The sequence below is a fragment of the Balaenoptera borealis genome (assembly GCF_965194805.1).
Source record: "Balaenoptera borealis genome assembly, chromosome: 9".
In the NCBI taxonomy this organism is placed as follows: domain Eukaryota; kingdom Metazoa; phylum Chordata; class Mammalia; order Artiodactyla; family Balaenopteridae; genus Balaenoptera; species Balaenoptera borealis.
This window is the reverse complement of record NC_138873.1, coordinates 45,668,794-45,688,954: the sequence shown is the minus strand read 5'-3', so window position 1 is coordinate 45,688,954 and position 20,161 is coordinate 45,668,794. Positions and strand designations below refer to the sequence as shown.

The 20,161-nt window shown below is 34.8% G+C and overlaps 1 long non-coding RNA gene across 1 annotated transcript; it reads right to left on the bottom strand.

Annotated features, from left to right (window-relative positions):
• Window positions 1–1,572: 1,572 nt before the first annotated feature.
• LOC309634637 lies at window positions 1,573–11,043 on the bottom strand. The gene is made up of 2 exons (XR_014248269.1): window positions 2,472–11,043; window positions 1,573–2,157 (listed from the first exon to the last, which is right to left on the bottom strand). It is a non-coding gene; the product is annotated as an uncharacterized lncRNA (long non-coding RNA).
• Window positions 11,044–20,161: the final 9,118 nt, after the last annotated feature.

The following is a 20,161-nucleotide window of genomic DNA, read 5'->3' as shown; positions in this document are numbered from 1 at the left end:
TAACCTATGTATTGACTTCATTCCCTAAATTCATTTATATGGTATTATTTGGAACTGGGAATAGGTTTATCAGCAAGAATGGCTTAAATAGAGTAGTTATACTCTAGGTCAGCTTACAAAGTTTCATTGAACTCTTACGATAAGAGAGATTTTCTTCCCTTGTACAATAAAATATAAGCGCACTGGAGTGAAAAAAAGCAACATGAAACATAGCTTCTTATGTCACAGAGCATATGCCTAATTGGAAAAGAATGACCCATACATAAATACACCAATAACAATACAAATGCCAAATGAGTGACATGTTGAAATTATGTTTGTGGCTTGAGTGGCGAGAGCAATATGGTCATAGAATTTAGAGTAAGTTTTGAGAGTAGGTATATTTTGAAATAAACCTTTGAATAATGAGGAGAATTCAGGTACATAAGAGGAATGGTGAGCATTGCAGGTGGGTGGAAAGAAACAAATGTTAATGAAAGAAGATAAATAAGAGGCTGGGCTTGGTAGGCTTATGAATTAGATTTGTAGGCAAAGCTATGAGAAAGTGAAATATGCAGAGAGCTAGAAAAGGCCAGTGACCTCCCTGCCCTTCCCCTACCCTTCCAGTGAACTGAACTGGGGGTCCCTTAGTTCTCTAGGCCTATTTTGGTTGTGTCCTCAACTATGTCAGGCAGAACTTCCACCTGAAATCAGGTGTTGATGTGACTCTTTCCTTAGAACACTTGCAATGGACCTAAAACACATACTTGGCTTTGAGAATAGCCTTGCCGACTTCTTAGCTGCCTGAGAAACCTGACACTAAGAAGAGTGAAATGCTTCCTTTTCAGCAGCTCAGCTGCCTCACCTTTACAGTTATGACGTGATTTTGGTTGTTTACTTGCTTGTTTTTAATGTAGCTCTCTATTTAAAACAAAATGGCTGCATAGTCTTCTCTGAAAAATTGGAGATTAGTAGTTTAAATTTAACATGTTAGGGAATATTGTTCAAGGCACTAAGAGAAGGCCTGAGGACTTTCATCTGTCCTTTAGCTAACATCCGTACAAGAGGTAAGATACGTAACTGCATTCACAGTTGCATCCTCTTACGTGTTTGAGGCATCATAGCTCTAAGTGACCATGAGCTTATTGCACTCACTTATTTTATGACACTGAGATATCATTCTGCTAAATGTCAGTGCATCCCTTCTGTGAATGCATGTGACAATGTATCTCCCCAGGAAAACATTCTTCGTTTTGTTCGTACTTGAATTTTTAATAATCCCAACCAGATGGACATCTGCCTTCTTCTCTAAATAGCAATGCTATAGAGTTTGCTTATCCTGGGACTTTTTAACATTTGTGATGAACTCTTTAATGATCAGTAGCAAAGAGATCCCGGAGTTCATCTTGTTAATTAGTAGTACAGCTTCTGGCTAGTGTTAGGTCGAAAATAATTGATTTATATTTCAATGCTATACCATACATGTGTTCTCAAGCAAAGGTATTTGTTAATCTTACTGCAAAGAGGCTTTCCAAAAAACACTCTCTAAATTGCATCTGTTTATAAAGCAAGTCAGGAAAGTAGGTGTTTACATTTTATTCATGTGGACGATTAAGAGGATTGTTCTTATCCTAATTATAGCTACTTGTTATAGTATTTGCAAATGTAATAACATATGATTTTCTCCTATGATTCTGTGTATCTCTAAGATAGAAATTTAAATGAAGTTGGATTATAAATGAAAGTAGGTATAACATATATTGGGACACCATCAAATATTAGCAAATGAATACTTGGCTGTAGATTTTTATCTCTGATTTGCTTGCTGTCATAGACCCATTAAGATTTGTCTGACCACTAGTGTAGTGAAAAAAATATTGACTAAGAGTCAGTAGATCTGGGTTCTAGTTTTAATTTTGCCACTATTTAAGTATGCAACCTTCAGTAAGTCATTTATTTACTTCTTTCATTTGCTTTTGCAATCAGTCTTTAATCTGTAAGGTGAGTTGCTATACAATTCCACGAATTGAAATTTCGTCTGTTTCCTTTCCTCTATAATGGCATTTCCAGGGACCTCAATGAGCAAGTGGCATGTGCTAGTCTTCAATAGATCTTACTTGAATATATTAAGTATTATCATTTACATTTTTAAGTGTTTTTGAACCAAGATATAGTTCTCTGGGCATTTCCATATCAACGTCTTTTTTTTTTTTTTAATTATTTATTTATTTATTTATTTTTGGCTGTGTTGGGTCTTCGTTTCTGTACGAGGGCCTTGTCCAGTTGCGGCAAGCGGGGGCCACTCTTCATCGCGGTGCGCGGGCCTCTCACCATCGCGGCCTCTCCTGTTGCGGAGCACAGGCTCCAGACGCGCAGGCTCAGTAGCCGTGGCTCACGGGCCTAGTTGCTCCGCGGCATGTGGGATCTTCCCAGACCAGGGCTCGAACCCGTGTCCCCTGCATTGGCAGGCAGATTGTCAACCACTGCGCCACCAGGGAAGCCCCATATCAATGTCTTTTAACTCCACTTGCTGAATAATAGCCTTTGTCAACCTTTATAAGAATTTATGACCATAACTGAAAAAAATGTACATTTGGATTTTTCCATTCACCCTTGTAAATAAATTATGCTTAAATTCTAAAGAAGAATGTTTTAGGTGTTTTGGGGCCTGAGAGGTGCTGGTGGAGTAATGAGATACTGTGTCATCCATCTCCTTCTATGTACTCTGCTCTCTATTCTGATTAAACATGATCGTTAGCAATTTTGATGAAGAAACAAATGGTGCAGTTATCAAATTTATCCATAAATATGCTAAATGAAAGAACCAAACAATACACTTGAGAATCGTGATTTATCTCCAGAGCATTTCCGGGAAATACCAACAGAATATACAATAGAGAAAAATATGTCAAGGCCTGAATTTTGGTAAAACAACAAAATCAGCAGGACAAACCCAGATTTATAAAGACAATTTAAAAAAAAGCTTCACAACGAAAAACAGTAAGATGCTCTTAATTATCCACAAAATAGGCTACATTAACATAAATAGACTATTTCAGTGTCAGAAGGGGATATTCTTACTTGTGCCACATCTGGAGAATTTCATTTCATTCTGTGTTTAATTCTTGAACTCAGTAAACTTTTGTATAACATCATATCTAAAAAGAGAAGTTCCCAACCTTGGTTGCCCTTTAAAAGTACCTTTGAAGCTTTCTAAAATTAACTGTGGTAGAACTCTACACTAGGTGATTTTGATACAGAAGTAGTTCTGGGATATATACCAAACAGCTGCATTATTTTTATGCAGATACATAACCTACATAGCCAGCATCAGCTGGTATAGTGGGAAGACATCGTTGTCTAAGAGACCTGGATAGGAATATAAAATTAATTAACTTGGCCTTATATGATAATGCTAATTATAACACTTAACAAATAGTGAATAATTTCAATGAGTTAAATTGTTTACGTATATTATTGCATTAATCATTATAAAAATTTTTTTCTAATGATAACTGAGCTTCAATGATATGAAATAATTTTCCCCAAATGGTGTATTTAACAAGTGGCTTCTTTGATTTCAAAGATCCTTTTCTCATTTTAGTTATTGCATTATATCACTAGTAGATGACCTGGGATGATGGGAGGAATCGCAGTTCTGAGCCACACTGGAAGTAGGCCTGAAGCAGGGACTCTTCAGGCATTGGGTCACAAAGGACACTGGAGCCCTAGTGGGTACTGGGAGTCAGAAGGAGTCACAGTTGCAGGCACAGAGCCCTAGTGGGAACAGGGTGACCAGGGCAGAGCTGGAGAGGAAGGCCCAACAGCAGAATGGTACCCACTTGTCCTTATAGTAGAAGTCTTATAGGAAAAAGGAAGTGTAAAGGAAAATCCTTTTCTCATTTTGCCTATTCTGGGCACCAGAATCAAAACTTCAGTTACTAGGTAGAGTTACTTGTGTTGGGGTATCCAGTTCTTCCTAAGGGCTGGTCCTTAACACCACAGCTAAGGAGATGCATGGTTCCAGCCTAGCTTTTCTTTTGTGTCTCAAGTCAATCTGGTCCTACATCATCTGTGCTGGAATTTCTGTTTTGCGCTTTATGGTCCACACTATTAACTAAAAGTGTTCTGTCTGCTCCATAACCATGTGAGCGTGTGTGAGCGCACATACACAATTCTGCATACCCTCTTCTGACCTCAGGACTCACTCTACACCTTCTTTGAAACTATTATAGCCATGAACACGGTTTAAAAAAAAACTATTTTCGGTGTCAACACTCGTCCTGAGATCAAGACAGTTCCCCATATGGCAGCAGAGTATTCTTCAAATCAGTGGAAACAGTAACTCACCTTACCTCCCGGAAACCAGATTGGTGCAGAGGTGACTGTGTTGCTATCAGAGAGCTGGAACAGGACTTGGAAATCAGGATGGGTTGGCAGAGCAGTTCGAAGCCACGTTAGCTTAGTCAGGACAGGAGAGGCTCAGAACGACATCGTTGATGCTGCAGTGGCAGTAGCTGGTTAGTTCAGCTTGTTGTCATAGGACTAACCTGGAAGGAAAAGCCTGTGGAGGGGGGAGGTTTACACACTTTTTCAACATTCAAATGGTTATTAGCTCCATGAAGACACGGGTGAACTTGCTTTGACCAAGTGACTCTAAGCTTCTGTTTGAGCTAAAAGATCATGGACTTTAACGGGAATCTTGATTTCTCCACTGTTATGTATGACCCGGGAAATAAAAGTTACACAGAAGACATGAAAGCACATAGAAGACATATTATTTTTCTTCAAAGAGCTTTTATTCTCGGTATATTTTATATTGGAAAATACTTTGTTCATTCAGGAATTGTATTTTCACAGTACACCACTTTCTTTTATGTAGTAATATGTTAATTGAACTATGAAGAAAAATACATAAAATTTGCTTTTAAGAAAGCGAAACATTTCTGATTAGTAAGTGTTACCATAGTGGTGGGAAACTATTTCAGAGAAAGAATGACTGCAAAACAAAAACAAACACAAAAACAAAACAAAAATGAGGAATGGGCACAAGTAACTGTATATGTATTTATTAGAAAGTAACAAAAATAACCGTGAGGGCCTGGTATACTAGAGCCATTTTGCAGGGAACTTTTGATAAAATTTAAATTAATGTATGACGACACACCAGAAGGAAATGTCTATTATTGTGGCATTTGAAATATAAGATTTATGGTTCTCAAAATGCTGATGAAGCCAAACAAATATACTTATTCATTATTCATTTTTTTGCTGGTTGCTATGTTAATGTTGGGTGTCAGTAAAAGATTCTGATGCAAAGGCCTTGATTATGCCCTTGATGAGCTTAGTGACTTGTTGAGGCAAACTCAATTCATACTTGAATGCAATGTTTTCCTCAATAAATTCATGTCATAATGAATATAGAGGCCATAGAGATAATGATTGATTCTTCTTTTGTGCACAATGTGCTACTGATTTTTCTTTGTTGGCATAAATTAACTTACCCCTTTAACTTCCCAAGACAAAATAAGCTAACCCACCTTCTTTTTCACTGGTGCCATATTAGAATAATGTATATCCACTGACAACTTTATTTTTTTAAATATATATTGCTACAATAATTTTATTAAATACTCACAAATTACTAATAAAAGTACTTAAATCACTGAAGTTGGCGGTAAGTGCAATTTTTATATATTGACAATTCTGAGGAAGATAAACTTCCCCATAAGATAAGAATGCTAATCTGTGTCTAAATTTTGTGTGTGTGTGTGTGTGTGTGTGTGTGTGTGTGTGTTGAAATATAAGGAGAAAAAACATCTTAGACTTAGTGAAGTTCTGAATACCTTATAATATGAAAGTTGTGCTTTAGTGGGTTTTGAAATTGGATTTAGAGAATATTAAGGCAAAAGATCAATAGAGATGGATTATTTTAGAGAGAGAGCAGGCATGTTATCATTGCTTAAAGGATTACCCATATTGTGCTTCTAACTTTTCAACAAAGTATCCTGGTATCATTGAAATAGAAAAGTACATTCTTAAAGTTTCAAATCATATAATTGATAGGTCTTGCTATTCTTTGACCCTTTAACAAGTAAAATTACATGAACTCAAGGTGAGGGTTTCCATCTGTTTCCAAGTGGTCTTTTATCATTCTAATATTAAATATAAGGTATTGGGGATTCTAGAATAATAATGAAAATAGTGTTTTCACCTGGTTATTGCCAATTTCTAGGGGTCCCATTAATATTGTAAGCTATGTGAATGGTCACTTATGGAAGTCTCTAGTGTATAACACCCCCATAGGAGTATTTTGCAGTTGTGATTATTTTTTAATAGAAAGTGATGATTTTCAATTTATTTTAAAAATCTGATTTCACTTTAGAGTATATAGGGTACAATATCATAACATTTATTTTCTTCCTTTTAACTTATCTTTGAGGCAATTATTCGCTAAGCAGAGGACATGAAAATATCTGGAATACATTTAACATGACCTCTTGCACATGTAGATTCATAATTTCTATCTCCTCCATCTCCTTTGTGTAGCTCAAAAATAATGTTATTACAAAGTTTGTAACTGCCATCGATTTCCTCTTCTTTGTCTCCATCTAGCATTTGATGCATTGTCAACTGCCTTTTGGTAAATTCTTTTCCTGTATGTTTTATACTGGCCCACAACAGGCCAAGCAGAACAGACAGATGGTATTCATTCTCTATTCAAAACTATTTTTCTGGTAAATATAAATTCTAATACCCATACAAGGTTGCAGTCTTTCTGCAGGGATACAAAGAGAGTAAATCAGGAAGTAAAGCACATTGAATTTACCTTGACGGTTGGCATTTCTCTTTATTAGATGTATACTGGGCTCATGTGGAAGGTTTTGGGATGCTCGTGCTGTAAATATTAAGTACTTCTCCCAATGAAGAATTATGGGGAAAAGCTTGCAGCTTCTATATCTGATCTCTAGAAAAGATTATCGCCCTTACTATAAGACTCTAAGTAGAATTCCATTAATTAATTTTTTTTTATAAAATAGTTGTGTTTTCTCTTTAGAATACTTAACAAATGTAACTCAAATATTTTATTTTCTTACTTTTCATTTGAGATTTTTTTAATCAAATTCAATACAACATTTCCAAGCATCAAAAGCAAAATGATAGCATAACTAATGGGAGAAGAACAGAAAAACATTTCTAGAATTAGAGAACATTAAATAACCATTGATAAAAAGAAAATTAACTAAGTTCCCTGTAGAGACTTCAAATATTTTTGTCAAAGAAAAAATATTTTGTTGGCTATCTTAATAATTTTAAAATATTTTTAATACTTAATCACAGCTGTATTTAGTATGTATACATATCTGCATGTACATATTATGACAGTTATAAAATATTTAGTTTAACTTGACTTCTCTCAGCTTAAATTGTCATTCTAATTTCTTTCTGTCCTCCAAGTTTTCCTGTGCTTTCTGAAGCCTGATTTGTGGTGGCTCACCTATCTTTTTTTGTTGTTTGTCTGTTAAGTTACCATTGCTTGAAACCTTTGCATCTTAAACAAAAACAATTTCTGTTATTTCCTGATGAGGCAGATTCTTTGTGCTCTATTTCAGAACTTGTACCACACCAGTTCTTCTGAGATCCTTATACTTCATCTAGGTTTTTCCTCAACTCCATTCTCCTCTTTTCTGGGTAAAGAGAGCTAGGAAGGGTACTCAGTTCTTTCATGCTTGTCTTCCTCTACAATGCCTTTTAAAGTCTCAAATCTACAGATAACATGCTCTCTGAACAAGTCCCTATATCCTGATAATTTCTAATTTTAAGAACTGCCCTTGATACTAAGTTTGGCTACCAATAGTTGTATTTTTTTATTAATTTCCTGAATTCCTACAGAGTAATAAATTGAACACTTAAAGTGTGCCTGGCACTGAGGTAAGTGTTTCAGGTAAGGTAACTTCTCTGGACTAGTCAACTGTAACAAAGGAACAAGGCAAATATCACAGTACTGCTGCATAGTTAGGAAGTGAGGGTAAATATCCAAGAGAAGGGGAAAGTTAAGCAGACAGTCCTATAAATGTCTAACCCAGGAGTTTTCCCCTGGCTTTATGAATGGAGTGTGTCAAACCGTTTATTTATTGTTTAATTTTTATTTATTATTGATTCTAATACATTTTTTTCTGTTGACCATGGATTATTAGACAAATATCTAACAATAGAAACAGGGTCAAGGTAATTCTATCCTCTTAGCATGGTTGTTTGGCCTTCTTGCCTCACTCTGTATACTCTGGTGGATCTCAGCAGCTCTAATAATCTGGTCCAGATTTTTTCCCCAAATCTGAACTTCCAGCACAAATTTCTCCCAGGTGGTAGGCCCATATATCCCGACATTCCTTTGTTTTCCTCATGTCCCACATCAAACCCGCCATGTAGTCCTATAAATTCTACTTTTGAAAATCTCTCCTCCCACTTCCATTTCCAATCTCATTCCCTATGCTTTAGTAAACAATTTAATTATCCTTTGTCTGTACTATCGAAAAGGTTTAACAACCGCTGCCCCTGATTCCATTCTTATGGGCTTCTACTTTACCTTATACATTAAGACATCTTTTTCCATCACAGAAATGATCTCTACTTAAATCCACTGTTACTTGGATACAGGCTCAAATCCAAATTAAGTCCAACACAATTTCATTCTCAAATATCTCTCCAGTCTTGACTGTTGCTCTAATTGCCTTTATAAATCTCACTCTATCTATACTAGATGTAAATAGTTCTGATATATGAAACTTCTCTGCTGTTGATATAACTGCTCTCTTTTCTTGAGGAGAGTCCTTGCTCTTTTTCCTTCTGATGGCAGGAATAATTTTAACGACTCTTCTCCTACTAAGAGCTGTAACATAAGGTATCAAATATAATGCTATGTAATATTATCTCATATAAAGCTGATGCTCTTGTTATCTCCATTTTTACTGTTGAAGAGACTGAAACATAGGTTAAATAACGTGTCCGAGGTCAGAAGCTGGGAGCATGTCAGAGCTGACATCTGTAATAAAAGTAATGTATGCTGTTATCACTGAAGGACTTGTCCACATTAATTTAGTGCAGAGATGTGAAGAATTTAAAATGAAGAGCTTAACCCCCAATGAAATGTATAAACTGAATATAAACCTAAATGCAAGGAATTACTAAAAGAAGCAATTATTATTATTTGTGAATTTGTTTGGGTCTTAATCCTTGGCTTAGAGACCCACAAACTTTGTGGCTTAATTTAAAATAGGTAGAATAATAGACTCAGTTGGGTAGGCAGTACATGATAACACAGAAGTATGTGACAGAATGCAGAGACACAGCTCTGATAAAGGAACAATAGTTACTGTCTCAATCATTTCCTTTATTAGAACAGAAGCTCCAAACAGGGTATTGTGGGCCATACATTACTCTCCTAGATGGGAGTCTTCCACCTAAAATAGCTACACGGTGGTTCTGGACCAATTTCAGAAGTAAGAACAGTTCTTTTTCATATGGAAAAGGTAGGAGTCTGTCCCTCATAGAGAGAATGACGTGTATTTCTGTTTCACCAAGTGGACAGACAGATTGTGATATTTTACTTTTAGCTAAATTAATCTCATCGTTATTTCACTTTTTTTCTGAGAAAGAAAAAAATAGGAAAGTGATGTTTTCTGTTTCTAGTAAGTAGTTTCTTAGAACACAATGAAAGAAATCTTGAGTAAGAGATATTTGAAAAAGAACTTTAAATATTTCATATATATTATCTTTCTTTAAAATTCACGGTGTTTTCTTGGCACCTATCATAGTAGAAAAAGGTTTCTTTTTTATTTTTGACAGAACAATAAATTGCAACTTTGAGGGATTTTTGTAAAGCCAGATAACACCATTATCTAGTAGAAAATGTATTCTTGTTATATTTATGCCACTCTTGGAATGTAAAGGATCACCATAATACATCTGAGAGAAATAAATGGATAGAACTATGAATACAATTTTTTTTTTAATTGATTACTTCTAAGCACAGGCATTGCAGCCTACTGGCTGGACTTGCAGTGCTCTCCTTTCAAGTCAATACATAGCTCTCCAGATCTACTTACTTCTATAAAATGGTCAATGCATTGCTGAGCAGACTCTGAGATTTGAAGACAGAGAGGCAGTATGGCATTTCAATTGAAATTGTTTTGACTGGAGGGTTGGGTGATTAAGCTGGTCACTTGTGGAAATATATTGATTTCGTGATGTATTTTCAGGAAGCAATTTTTCTTTTCTGAAACGCTGTGTCATCATGTGCTACTTAGAATTTCTTCTCTTCCCAAAGGGACATGGCACAGCTTTCAACAGCTGAAATGAAGACGTAACAATGGAAAAAGAAAATATTTTGTCATTGTTATATTCAACCCCCTAAATGTTAATAGAGACTCTGCAAATATGAGTTTGTGTTTTTCTTGATTCTTAAGGGCTTATGAAGTAAGCATATTTCAGCTTATTATGCATTAGCCATACTATCCAGAAAAGCATACTGTGGTATATTCCAATTTTAAATTACAGACAACACATGAAATGTATAAAATACTTAGTTTTATACTTGGCATAGAATGTTGCTTACATTTTAGATTAGATTTGTTTCCTTTTTTCCACATTTCTATGCTTTAGAAATCGCTCTTTAAAATTGACTCTTTTAAATGAATAGTTTCATGATCTCTTTTTGAATACTTACCTTTGGAAAGAAACCAACATATATTGAGCCTGTATTATATGCCAGGCACTTTAAGATTACATTTCATTTAATAGTCATAAGAATTATTTGAAGTGGACATCATTACTCTTTTGCAGATAAGACAAAAAAGATAAGACTCAAAAATGTTACATGGGACTTCCCTGGTGGCGCAGTGGTTAAGAATCCACCTGCCAATGCAGGGGACATTGTTTTGATCCCTGGTCCAGGAAGTCCCACATGCCACGGAGCAACTAAGCCCGTGCACCAAACTACTGAACCCGCACACCACAACTACTGAAGCCCGTGTGCCCTAGAGCCCGTATGCCACAACTACTGAGCCCGTGTGCTGCAACTACTGAAGCCCACGTGCCTAGAGCCCATGTTCCTCAACAAGAGAAGCCACCGCAATGAGAAGCCCATGCACCGCAACAAAGAGTAGCCCCCACTCGCCGCAACTAGAGAAAGCCCGCATGCAGCAACGAAGACCCAACGCAGCCAAAAATAAAAAAAATTTTAAAGGTTACATGTCAAGACTCATCCAAATAATAAGTATAATAATATAATGGTAAAATATGACATATTTTGGGGCACATTCAATACCCGGTCTAATCCTGTTCTCTTTTATCTTCATTAAATGGAGACTAGACATTTAAAATATTTTATTTTTCAGCTTTGCTTGCAGCTAGGGGTGGCCTAATGACCCAGTTCTGGTCAATGGGATGTAAAAAGAAGTTTCTGTAGAAGGTGTCCTCCTTATCTTTATTTTTCTCTTCTGTCTGAAAACAGATTTCATACCTGGAATTATGCAGTCATTCTGAGATCACATGAAAATTGCCAATCGGGAGGACAAATAATTCTGCAATATTAGGTCTTCCTGGAATAGTTATATGAGGTCTTGGTTGTCCAGCCAAGGACTTGATATTGCATAAGAAAAATAAATTGCTTATTTTTTGAAAGATCATGTTTATATGAATTTTTGTTACTTTAAGCCCAACAAGTCTTTGCTAAGTGTTAAGCCCACTTCCATTGTTGGTTTCTGTGGAGGGTAAGGGAGGGTTCAAAGAATGTACTCCCGAAGAAATTTTAATCCACATTTAAAGAACTGTTAAGGAAATTAGATAATAGTTTAAATGAATCAAATTAACAAATTACGAAGCCTCTATTGTGGGCTGGTCACTTAGATAGCGAAGCACAGGATGTGATTGAGTTAACGTGTATTTTGTGTTCGTTTGTTTGAACTTCCTGCCTTAGCTCCGGTGTAGTTGAAGAGGTGAGGTTTTTGATTTTTTTTTTTTAATTAATTACTTAATTATTTATTTATTTTTGGCCGTGTTGGGTCTTTGTTTCTGTGCGAGGGTTTTCTCTAGTTGCGGCGAGCGGGGGCCACTCTTCATCGCGGTGCGCGGGCCTCTCACTATCGCCGCCTCTCTTGTTGCGGGGCACAAGCTCCAGACGCGCAGGCTCAGTAGTTGTGGCTCACGGGCCCAGTTGCTCCGCGGCATGTGGGATCTTCCCAGACCAGGGCTCGAACCCGTGTCCCCTGCACCGGCAGGCAAATTCTCAACCACTGCTCCACCAGGGAAGCCCGAGGTTTTTGATTTTTTTTTTTTTTTTTTTTTGAGGTTTTTGATTTTTAACTGACTCCAGGCAGCTAGGTCTGGCTTAGAAGAGAAGGCACACCATGTCTTGACTTTTCTCTGAGCATTCATTTCTATGATTTCTCTAATTTTTGTAACATTTCTCTCTCCCCTCCCTCTCCCCCATCTCCTTCTGTCTCTTCTCCCTCCCCGTCCTTTCCTTCTTCTTTTCTACATAATCAGGATTTGTTGATTCTAGTTTATGTTTGTTTGCTGTCCTTTCCTCCCTCCTAAAAATGTGTGAAGTTCAGGTTTGGATTCATGGCTTTTTGGTAATTAATCTCTATATTTTGTGTAATTTAATATTATTCTTTTTTTAAAATATAAAACGTAGAGCCAACTCTTCTGGATAGAGTAAGTGACCACCAGGAGATACAGGGTTATGAATCTGGTTATTCTTGCCTGTAATTTGTGAATTGTAGTTTTTTCAGAGAATAATCCTATCTGACAATATGTGAACACTAGAGGAAGTAGATAACTGAGAAGGAATGATTAGATAATTAACTTTTTCAGAAAGATACAGGATTACAGTTTTCAGTAAACAAACACAGCCTCCTATCTGGACAAAGGCTAGGTTAAAAATTCGCTACTTTCTAGGATGGTAGTAATTTTTTACACCATTTTCATCTCTTCCTCATAAATTGCAAAAAGATGGGAGAGTCATGGTTCATCTTACAGTTTCCCTTTCGATTACAGCAATTTTAAGGCAAATCAAAAATAAGACCAAACAAGCTGACAGGGCCCTTTTAAATACCTTCTTTACCATTTAAATGCAGTCTAAGAGTCCAAAACAGAAAGCCTGGGCTTTTGAAACACAACTGGACCAGGTGTGTGGAGACATTTTGAAGGCTGAATTAGGTATGAATGTTTATTAATGTTGGACTGATGGCTTTGAGGTTAAGGTATGATTTTATTAGATAAAAATGAGGTCAGTTATGGAGCAAAAAGAGAGCTAAAATGTAATGTTATGCTTGTAAACTTGTTTGATAGATAAATAATTGCAGTGATATAATATCTGAACAAAGGAATTCAGTTGACATTTTGCCAGGCATCTGAACGAACAATAAGCTCCATGTTGGTTTTCCTTTTTTCCCCCCCTACGAATTATTTAGATAGGTGTGGTGGAATGGAGAGCAATCTGGGAGAAAATATTTGAAAAGTGAAAAAAAGAAATTATTATCTATTTTCACTATTGTGAAGCTATAAGAGACTTTGTTGTTTGATTAGGAACAATCAGAAGAATTACAGTAAATTATTTTAATGTTTTTCAATATTAAGTGTAATTGGGATTTTTGGGGAAATGCTAAAACATTTTGAAAATAAAAAAATTAATTCAACAAGTACAGTGTATAGTGTGAAGATTTTTACCTCCTCAAAAATGTTATAGATCATTATACTACAATGGAGAATTGAGGTTAACTTCTTTACTGTAACTGTGTCAATTAATGATACTTGTCTTTATTTCTCCCATGTGCCTACTGATATTTTTATGCCTTGTAATTCACAGCAGTCATGGAACTGAGATTATCTTTCATTCTCAATTGTTCCTATCACAATTTTAGTAGTAAGTATATTACTTTTAAAAACAATTCTTGTACTACCAAATTTTTAAAAGACCAGTTTACAGAGTTTTAAAATGAAATGTAAGTTAATAGGATGTCCAAAAATAAGGCTTCTTAGGAAAAATATAAATTAGAAAACAATTTTCAAATTGATACTTGATTATTAACCTAGAATGTACCAAGGCAAGAATTGTAATAATTATCAAACTTTTATTAATCAAACAACCTATTTACAAATATGTTTCCTGACAAATTGCAATAAATAAGAATGTTTATGGAGAACAACTGATTAGGTAGCTATAAAGGATGATATCAATTGAAAAGATAAGAAAAGTACTTTATTGCATAAGGCATGTGAGAAGCCAGCCACGGAGTCAGCATATAGTACTGTATGGTACCCCATTTAAAAAGCCTATGAAAGGCATTGGTCATGAAAGGCAAGCAGATATACAATCTCTTTGATGGCTAAAATAAAATGAGGAAAATACAGCTTGGAAATAATGTTCAGAATTCTTTTCATGTACGAATGTATGATGGTTTGCTGAGAACTCAATCATGACTGAGAAATCATGATTCTTTTACAATGCTTTCTTTCCTTCATGCTTTAAGCAACACTAATTTACATATTTATATCTTCAAATCTCAGCTTGTGCAATTCTAAAGCAGAGCTAACACTTCCTTTTAACCTGAAATCATGAAATCAAAGCAGCGTCTGGGTAGGAACAGGCTTTAGAATTGAATTAGTCTACTTTTTTTTTCATTGTGAATATTTTTGCTCATTGTAATTTTATTAGCTCATAATGAGTCAGTCAACTTCAGTCTACTTCTTGATCTGCTGACCAAATTCCCTTTATTATTCTCCTGCTAAGGTGATTTACAATTGAACTCCTTTATTGATGGGGAAGTCTGTCATATCTTTGAACTTCACAGACTGATGTAGGAAGAATGTCTCTATCTTAACCAAACATATACTTTTATATATATTTTCCTATAAAACCTAGTTCCACATCATGGGGACATCGAGAACACATTTGGTCCCTCCTCCAGACAATAACCCTTCAAATATTTAAAGATTATAATTTCTACCACACTCCCACATTCTGATTTTCTCAAAATTTTTAACTGTTTATATTTTAGAATAATTACATTGATATTTATACAACAATCTTGCTGGAACTTTATAGGAATTACATAAGCCTGTATATCAATTTGTGAAGAACTTACATCTTTACTATGTTGATTCTTCCAATCCAGGAACACATATGTCTTACTACTTATTTAGATCTCCTTTGATTTCATCAGTTTTTTTCAGTTTTCAGCATACAAGTCCTGTATATGTATTGTTAGATTTACACATAACTATTTCATCTTTTGAGTGATTGTAGATGGTGTGATGTTTTTAATTTCAGAATCTATGTTTTCATTGCAAGTATATAGAAATATAGTTGATTTTTATATGTCTGCACAAATAATCGAGTTCTCTGCAAAGAGTAAGTTTTATTTCTTTCTTTCTGATTTTTGTGACTTTTATTTCCTCTTCTTGCCTTATTGCCCTAAAACTTCAAGCCCTACACTGAATGAGAGTGGTGAGAAAGGACATATTTGCCTTATTCTCAATGTTAGTGGGAAAGCATTCACTGTTTCATCATTTAAAATAATGTTAATAGATTCTTTTGTAGATGATTTTATCATGTGAGGAAGTTCACCTCTGTTCCTATTTTTCTGAGAATTTCTGATGTGAATAAATGTAGACTTTTATCATTTACTTTTTCTGTATCAATTAATATAATAATGTGATTTTCTTCTTTATCTTGTTAATAAAATAAATAACATTGATCGGTTTTCCAATATTGAACTTACCTTTCATCCCTGAAATAAACCTCTTGGTCAATATTTTTCTTACACATTTCTGAATTCTATTTGTTGATACTTTGGAGTATTAACAAATAAGATTTTTGTACTATTATTAATGCTCACATTTTAATCAGCGTCCTTTTTTGTGAAAAGCTCTATGTTCTATTTTAGGAACATATTATGGAGTAAAAATATTTTAGGTCTTCATTTATATTACACTGATGCTAAAGCAAACTCATGGAGAAATAAGTAAATGGATTTAAAGGAAAACTATCTATTAGGTAGTAAATATCTAATAGGTGAATATTAGATAGTCATGAGTAAGTAAATGAAAGCAGTTTTCCCCAATTACTTGAAAAGTGGAAAAAGTTCAATTTTATGTATACAACATGATTTTGTGGATGTGCTATATATGAGTATTTGATTGATTTATTTCTTGTTACTGGTTTTGTGTATAGGACTTATAATGTGCCAAGTGCCATTTAAAAATACTAATTCATTTAATCATACATATAGTCTGTAAGACATTATTATTATTCCTGCTTTTTATATTATTAACTAAATTAGTAGCAGGAAAGGAAAACAAAATTGAACCATGAGTATTTACTCATCACTTTTTCTTTGCTGCCATAAAATTACTCAGATATTTATGCTAATAGAAATGTTGAGGGTGGGTTTTTTTTGTTGTTGTTTGTTTGTTTTTGGTTTCAAGAAAAGTTTTATTACCTTTCCAAAGCATCATCGTTTTTCTAATGTTATAAACAAGACAAAATTTTAAATAAGCTTGCATTTCCTGAAAATAAAACAGCAATATGAAAAAGGGACATAGAACCTAAGGTGATCATTCTCAATTCATTCAATAAATTTTCTTGATCCATTTATATTAAAACTTTGGTGTCACTCAAAAAATAAGACTGGGTAATAAAAGTAAGGGATATGGGAGGAATACTAGTGGAAATAGATGTTGGAATCTTACTTTAGAAGCAATTGAAAATGATATTTTAAAAGAGAAACAATGAAATTACTTTATTTTGATATCTATCATGCTAAGCAAGGAGTTAACTTATATGTGGCTTCAGAAAGAATAATCTTTTGTTCAGTCATTCCGTAAACTTAGTAAACATCTATTGTGTGCCAGGTACTTTGTGTGGTTTGGGAACAGAATTGGAGCTGTGACAGGGTTTTACCTTAAAAATGCTCTAAGGGAAGAAAGACATGTGAAAAGAAGAAGCATAATGCAATGTGGTAACTCCCGTAATAGAAATACTATGCACAAAGTGATGTGTTGTGGCCAAAGGGAAATAGTTACGGGGAATCAGATTTTTGCCAAATATATTAACAATCTTTAAAAAATAGAGCTATTTCTTTACAAAAGGAACAGGCTGAGGAGTAGTAGTCCATAATTATGAAAACATTCAACCAGCACATTGCTAATCGTGTAAAAAGTATTGGAGGTTGATTTCCTCCACTGGTTGAGATTCAAGACTAGGAGACTTCACCTCTATGACCTCTCGACTCCAAGATTCTGTGGGGAGATTATGAAGTGTTGTGCACACTTGTCAGATCATATAGAAATGTCTTAAGTAAAAAGCGTTTTAACAAGTGTTTATCAAAACCTCTTATGGGCCTCTCTCTCTGGTTGCTGCTGCGGGAAATACAGATAAGTACAGTGCACAGATATTTTTCACTAGCTTAAAATTGCATAATATTCAGGTTGAAAAGTATCCTTACTCATTTAACAAACAAGTATACTGCATTTCCACTAGACACTAGATGTTTTGCTATTTTTATTACTTATGAATAGCTATCACTTTTTGAGATCCTAGGGCACTCCACTGGCACTGTAGCATGCTATTACTTAACCCTTTCAAGGTGACTGTATAGTAGAGATAGTCTCCATTATAGATAGGATGATCACATTGATATTCAGAAAAGTTTAAAAAATCACCCAAGATTACCCAGCTGGTAAATGGCACAGCTAGGTTTTAAACTCAATTCTACTAATTCCAAAACACATAGTGCTTGGTGACAAGGTAGATGATCCATTAGAAAACAATCTAAACCACACTAAGCATTTGTGCAATTACCGTGGATGATTCATATATTGGTTACTAATATCAGATAATATTTTTTCTTACAAACTTAAATTATAATTTCATATATTCTAATACTTTCTAACATGTCTTAAGCCCTTGACATGCTCCAGGCGTTATTCTAGAGCGCTTGCACTTAATCATCACCATAAACCTATGAGGAATTTCCTTGCTCACCATCTAAATTTTAGAGAAAATGTTATCCTTAGTCTCATAGCATTATTCCAACCATCAAAACTATCTGTTTCTTTGAACCCCCCTCCTTCACATACACACTACCATGGTGTGTATATTCTTCCAAATAATTTATGAAATTTTGCTATTCATTTTCTCTATTCTTGAAGGCATAAAGCATGTAAAATGCACCACCACGTTATTATCCACATTTAAATAGTATTTTGTTCCTTGGAAATTATATGCATTAAGAAGAAACACTTCAGTCTATTGCCTGAACTTGCCATATTAAGCTTAAATAACTTAGCATATGATTCTCATGACCTGTGATTAACTCTATCATATTTTTAGCCTTATATTTGCTCATTACCTGAATAGCTATTTAATGAAAATAATCCTGAAATTATTCAATCATTATTTATCACCACACAGCTAGTTTCCTACAGAATCAATACAAGTATATTTGACTATTCCTGAACTTAATATTGGACTTGTAACTTTGATGACTGAATCTATCAAAATCTTAAATGCATATTTGGATTTTTTTAATGAAAGAACTATAAAATTTATGGAATTTTAATCATAACTATTTTGTTATTAAAACTTTCCAAATTTTACATTTATATACATCATATTTGTACTCTAACTGCAGTATGGCATTTTATAATGGTAAGAATTTTAATATCAGTAAGCTCACAAAAGTTTAGTAAAATTAAACAAATACAGATATTTTATCATCTTTGGTAAAATAGGAATAATAGCATCTGGGTTGAAGGGGTTTGAAGCAGAATTAGAACACAATACATGTAAAAAGTTGTTGGCAAAGTAGGCAACCAATAAATACCTTCTGTTATATTATGGACGAAACTGGTCAGACATTTCAGCCCTGCAGAATGGCATAAACAGTGACCTGTATGACATTATATATATATATTGTTTCTGTTTCTCTGGAGAACCCTGACTAATACACTAATAGAAGTAAAAATCTACCACGATACACTCTGATACTCGTATGGTCATATATTGACTAGAAGTTGATAAACACATAAAACATATATTTTCTAAAGTGATTTTTACCCAAGGCACTAATGTTACAAGATAGGAAAAAATATTTTCTTCATTACAATAAGCCAGTTAGGCCCCTGGAAGGATTACTGATGCTAGAAAACAAATCAAGACCCTGGGCACTTGCCTAATCTATGTCCTGCCCTGTTCATCTGCTTCATCATTTTCTCTCTGCAGTCCAACTTGTTTTGTCCCCCAAGCACACAGCAGTAAACAGGTTTGATTTCATTGTTTACATGCTCCTTCAATCCAAATGGCCCATCTGGGTTAGGTTCCAGTTTATATCCAGTGGGTTGCAAGATATATTGTCATATTCCCTGCTGCTACTGTAGTGGGATAGGTAGTGAAAGAGGTGGTTTTGAAGTGGGCAAACCCTGCAATCAATGTCCACTTACATTTCAGTGCACCCCTGAAAGCCCAGCCTCCATATGTCCATTACCTAAATGTATACATGTCTAAAACCTATGATCTTTCCATGGCATGTGCCTAGGTAAAGCACACCAGTAAATTTCATTTGAATTATCTGTGTGAATACTGCTGTTTAGAGCAACTAATACTTAATTGATGTTTCTTTCCCCCTCTCTTTTTCTCTGACTTCAATATCATCTACTGCTCTATGAAATATTTGTTTGTTTTATCTTTTGAACAATTTTATCTGCTGCGAATATGCATATGGAGTCATTGCTTGGCTTTGGAGACTTGTTCTGTTGGTTATCACATTGTTTCTTCATGTCTGACTTTATACAAATAATCTGAGGTTACTAGGAACCATTGTATCTCAGAACTTTGCCCAATATGCTCATTTCTTTTTACCGTGTAAGATGCAATTATGAAAAACCCATGTCTCAGCATTTTCAGAGTATCCTAGTTTCATTTTAACTCTAAGGTCTCAGAGGAAAGAATAAGTTTACTGCACTGAACTTGAAAGGGGGAATACTAGGTAAAATGGTTGAGAAAAAATTAAACCTGTAGCCCTTTTCATATGCTGGATCCAGTAGTGGACTTCTCTTGTTACCAGAAGATAATAGCCCAAGCTGATTGAATCGAAAATTTGGTTTCCTGGGGACTGCT